The sequence below is a fragment of the Crocodylus siamensis genome, chromosome 5 (assembly GCF_052110815.1).
Source record: "Crocodylus siamensis isolate JL-2025a chromosome 5, ASM5211081v1, whole genome shotgun sequence".
NCBI lineage: Eukaryota > Metazoa > Chordata > Crocodylia > Crocodylidae > Crocodylus > Crocodylus siamensis.
Window position 1 is genome coordinate 197,775,167 of NC_143399.1, and position 6,000 is coordinate 197,781,166.

Genomic DNA, 6,000 nt, shown 5'->3' on the forward strand with positions numbered 1-6,000 from the left:
GCTGGCTTTTTCATGGAGGGGCTGTGCTGCAAAATGCCTGCTGGCTTTCTCTCAGCAAGTGAGAAGCAAAGGCCGAGTATGGTGTTAACTCTACACTTGGCTTTACCAGAGCCAGAGGGTTAACACTGACTTCGACCCCTGCCGCTTCCTCACCAAAGCAGCAGCAACCATGTTGTAGCACAGCTCCTCCATGCTTCTATTTCAGCAAAGAAAAACAAAAGAATCAGAGAGGATCTGGGCCGGAAGGGACCTCCGGAGTCATCCAAGGCAGGATCACCTCTATCCAAACTAGCCGATGCAATCCATATTCTAGACTTCAGAAAACTGTCCTCAACCCTGACAACACAACATAACGCCCTCACCTGCTACAAGTAAAGCAGGGGGACCGCAGCAGCCAGCACCCTGCGTCTATAAAAGGTTGTTAAAATACCCCCAAAAGCTCCCAGGTGGAGGGCCATGCCGCCTGCTACAGAGCTGGGCTACCACACAGTCCATACCAATCTGCCCATGGGATACGATTCCTTCCCGATCCCAAATACAGCAGTCTGTCTGACACCGAGCGGAAGAGCAAGACCCTCTAGCCAGGAACCTCTGGCTTTATGTCCCAGCAGGAGCATCTGCATGCCCCAGTCCAAGTCCCCAGCCTTGGCTCCAGACAACACACTCAATGCCTCTGAGGAAGGCTTAAAACCATCCTGAACACATGTAGCGGGAGCCCATCCACTGGAAGCCCACCAGGTGCTGCTCCCCAGGCAGGCTCAGGGCCCAGTTGGATTGGGCTGGGTGCCATCTCCACCCTCCTGGGCAGCCCCGGGGGGGGGGCGGTGCCACTGCCACCGAGGGAAGGGCCAGGGTCCTCCACAGCTGAGGCACTGCTTGGCCCACCAGCAGCTTGCTCCCCAGCCTTGGGCAGGCTCTGGCTCTGACCAAAGATAGAAAAATTGAATTCGAGCCTGCCACTTCAAAACCCAGTTTTAAATTTAGGGGTCATAATATAAAGCCCCGAGGACTAAACCCCCGTCACGTGTACAAGCACCCCATCACTATGTTATAGGAGGTCCGTTTCCTGAGCAGCAACTATCCGACCATCTTGGAAGGGAAGGCCTCTCTCTTTTTTGCAAGTATACAGTTTCCCTTTATCTAGCAATACTAGTTTCAATATGTATCAACACGAAATTTTCGGCTGAAGATAACCTGGTGACTCTAGGGCAGAATTCTCTTTGGGACAGGAGATGCTTTTTTAATTTTTCATATTTTTAGTTTATTTAACCCCTTTGTGTGTCCCATCCTTGATTATTCAAGTCTCCTGTTAGATTTTGCAAGGACAAAAGAGTTTACAGATTTTATATATAGTCATCTACTTATATTAGAATATGAACTTCATATTCGTTAAAAAAAACAAAACAAAACACCCTCTCTCTGACTTTGTTTTATGGTCCAAGCAAGCTCCCTAGTCATCTGACAACCCAAAACCAGGGACTAGACCAGGAGCTTCAAGAGCTAAACCACTGACTCTCCAATGGTGGCTCTTAAAACTTTCTAGATTGAAAGCATCCTCCATAACTTATGATTTTAGTGGCATCCTGATCAAGAACCACTGTTGTACTACTTAATTTACCTGGGTGCTCAGTGGGCTTTCTTACCTGCATCCACTCCTAGTCTGGCCCCACAGGGCAAGCAGGACAGTTCTTCCTGAAGCAGCAGCATGGCAGCTTGGAGATTTATTTGAGTGTTTTCTGTGTTTCTGCACGGCACCCTTGAAAGGATGCTGTAACACCCCAGTTGAGAAGAACTGTTCTGCGTCTTAGTCTAAACAGCCACGCTCTGTCACTTGTCTCCAGTGACAGTGTCTCAGCCCAGAGAGACATTTAACCTCCACTAGCCAGTGCTCGACCTCTATGTTGAGCCTGCTAACAAAATGGCCAACTCAATATGGCTCTCTTGGTGCACTGATGTGGTAATGCACCAAGAGGCTTTCTACCTCCTGGTAGAAAAACACCTGGATACTGCGGCAATCAATAGGCAAGAGCTTCTTTACCAGACTAAATCAACCCAGCCTGTGACACCTTTGGTGCATCCACACGAGATGCTTTACTGCACATTAGCGCTAATAACTGTGCATTAAATATCTGTGTCTAGACAACTTCACAGAAGTTTAGGGCTGGAAGGGACCTCATGAGAGCATCGGGTCTAGCCCCCCTGCTCTAAGCAGTCTTTCCTGCCCAGAGCAGGAGGGCTGGACCGGATGCTCTCACGAGGTCCCTTCCAGCCCTAGATGTCTGTGAATCTGTCTACACATGCAGGCACTTATGGTGCAGTAATATAGTCTCTAATAGCAAGTAAATTTTCTACCTGCAAATACAAGTAGCAAGTTTACTCATGATTAGTAACTGCCCAGTAGCACAGGTGTAGACCCCAACTGGGAGCAAATGTGCTCCCAGTCAGCTGGGCAGCAGGGGGTGGGAGGTTGTCTCTGCACCCCGGCAACAGGCAGCTCCCAGGGGCAAGGATCAACGTCCCCCTGCCCCACCAGCAGGAAGCTCCTAACTCCCACCTGACAGTTGTGGGGCCAGGGGATCCTCCTCTCCCAGCCCAAGCCCCACGGTCACAGGACCTAGGCTGGGAGATGAGGATCTCCCAGCCTGTGCTCCCCAATCACAAAGTGGGGGATAGGAGCTTCCTCCTGGTGGGGGCTGGAGAGCCATGGCTGCTCACCATGTGGGGGGGTCCCCAAACCCCCACCCTCCCTCACATCCTACAAACCTCATACACCTAAACCCTGCCCTCACAACCCCACCAACATATGCACACACCCCATGATCATAGAGCATAGGGTGGGGAATCCCTGCCCAGCTGAGGGCTTGCTCCTATCTGCCCCGCCAGTGGATTGGGGCAGGAGTCTGGGACCTGTCCCTGCCCTGCAGCTTTTTCCAAGTCCTCTTCCCCCGATGTGGGACCCAGGCCCAGAAGCTCCCTGTTGCCAGGGCAGGGGAACACTGTCCCCACCTGGGCTCTGCCACCAGAGCATGTCCCAGCAGCAGGCAGCTTCCAGGTGCAGGGAGCAATGTCTCAGCCCCTGCCAGAAGACAGCCATCCCATGGCCCCATGCTAGCACCCAGGAGGAGCCTAGAGCTCCCTCCTGGCTGCTGCAGGGGACCAGTGCAGGGCCAGCAGGGACTGGAGCAGATTGCTGCCATAAGAATCAAATCTGCTTCCAAGACACGTAGATGCCTGCCCATGCCAGTGTACTCGGGAGTAATTTACACATGCAACTAATGTGGGATCAGCTGACCAGAGTAGACACACCCCTTGTGCCATCATGCATGATTTTGCTCAGTCCTACCAACAACTGTCCAGTAGGAACAGATACCAGACTCAGTGCACACATACAGCAAAGAGCTGTAACAATCTCCCTCCCACTCCCCCAACTTCTATTAGCCACGTCTATTCCCAGAGTCAGATGTCTAGAATATGAACTTTGTCATAGTCAATCAGTGAGCGATGAAGTACTGGCGACCTCTGGCAGGAACTGCAAGGGCATCACTCCACAGCTGGCATGCTGGGCACAATTCAGAGCTTGGGAAACTAGAGACCCAAGTTCAAGCTTCTGGCTGTGGTTTCTCCCCTGGCTCTCACCAACCAGCTGCAATCACAGTGGGAACATCCACCCAGCAAATTGCTTTTAAAAATACTTAGGAACAATTTAAGAAAACATTCTTAAAGATCCTGTCCCTCCCCCCAAAGACAAGAAATGCCAGTAGCAAAATAATAATTATTATGAAGCTATTTTTGAACAGTTTCCAGGAGATCTTTCATGTAGAGAAGACAAAGAGCAAAGTGGTTACCCAGCCATGACGCCTTCCGAAATAGCGACATGGGCAGATTTGCACTGGCTTAGATATAGCAGATGCACAACTGTCGCACTGAGCTCTGTGAACACTGTGCAACACAAGATCCCCATAGCAGAACATCAGCAAGCAGAAGTTTGCCAAGCTAAAAGGCATTGTTTTCTGAAGGGCCGTGATGGTTGATCATTAATGATCAGGGCAAGCCAATAGATTTGTGCTAAAAAAAGATTACATAAGTAACTCGCTGGGCCCACTTTGGGAGGCATCTACAGTTACTGATAATCAAGAGCCTTTAAGATGACTTTGAATTGGGCACCCAAGAATTATTTTTGAAAATAAAAGCCGGGGCAAGTCAAATATCATGATGTTGTCACGTGGTTGTACAACACACCCCGTGATATTCTGTACCATTACATCCTGCTTATCTCCATCTTTACATATTATCCCAAACTTTCTTGCAGCCACATAGGTGGCTACCTTTTGCTGATGAGCAAATTAAGGGTGGAAAACCTGTGACAGAGCTAGGAACTGAGTCCAGATCTCCTGAATCCCAGTACCTTAAATCACAAAGCCAGCCTTTGTTCCACAGAGCGTTTTACACGACAGGGAAGCAAGGTTAGAAGATGCATTGAATTAATAAGTAACAGGCAGGAACAGGTCTTCAGATGAGAAAGAGCAGCTGATAGACACCCATTTGGCTAGGCTCAGATTCATATACCCTCTGCCACAGGATGCTGACCTTAACTACTCGTTTCTCCCTTGCTGGAGGATACACACTCCCTTGTGAGACAAGTAATGTAGCATGTTACAGCCACCATAATGTCTAATGGTTATGTTCCATGGCTAAGGTTAATGGTCGGTTAGGGACACTTTTACACAGAGAAATAAAACAGAAAAGCAGGGTAGTGAGGGATGATTGGACTATAGAACATGGGGAACAGCACCCCTAGATCTAGACAGCTGTACATCATAAGGAATTAACTCAAAATTAAAGTACCCTTATTACAGTGATTTGATTTTGCTACTTCTGCACAAGGAAGGCTACACTACTGCAGTCCTGCATCCTGGAGGCAAGCGCTTGCTCACACCAGTCCCCATATAGCCAGTGCACATGCACAACTGAGCACCCTTTGCAAAGCGCGTATGGACTTGCACCCCAAGGCCCTGTTTACAAAGACAATTTCCTCAAGTTGAATGCTACCACTGCTATCATCATTTCAGCCCCTTCAGCAGTGACCATGGTAGGCCCAGAGGGAGTAAGGACCACATCACGGGCAATTTCGCCTAGTGGTTATGCCACTGAACAAGGACCAGAATCAAGGACTGGAGGACAGAGCCATACAGGAGAGCTGATGAGAGTCCAAGAGGGGAATTCAGGGGGCAGAGGCCATATCACAGGCCAAGTCAGGGATGAAGTTAGCAAAGCCAAGCAGGGTCAGAAGCGAGAAAGCCAAGGAGTATAAGCTCCAGAGAGACTTACCATAGCAGACCTTCAGGCAAACTGTTGACTAGCCTGCAGTCTGCTGCTACAGATGGACTTAAATGAGGAGGCTGGCAGGTAGAGCCTCTGGCAGGTGTGGTCAACTCGGCAATTAGTCCTAGCAAGCCTGCCTGCTAGGGCCCCTGACAGCACTTGGGAATATATTTCTTTTGGTGCCTCCCAGCACTTTAAACATCACACGCCAGATCCTTAGCTAGTATAAAACTGCATGACCCCACTGAAGACCCTGGAGCAGTGGTATGGTGACCACCCACTCCTAATTGGGCAAGACAGTCCCAAAATGTTAAGATCAAGTCCCAGTCCCGGGCTGAATGACACCAGTTCAGTATTTGTCCTGGATTCCCCCTGACAGTCAAACCACAGCAGTATCATGTGCAGGTATCTGGGTTTTCTGTTCACTTCTTGGGGTAGTGGGATGCAGGCGTGCTGCATACATGTGCACACATGCACGTGGCCAATTAGGCTGTGGTGAAGAGCAGCTCCCCCAGCTGCCTGCAGTTAAATCTATGGGGAGTGGGGTATAGGTGATGCAGGGGGCAGATTGAGGCCCTCAGGGTGAGGGAGGGAGTGGGGCAGGGTTGGCAGCAGGGGCTGGGGGCACTGGCCAGCCGGGGCATGTATGGGGCCCAGGGTTGGGCTGGGAATGCACAG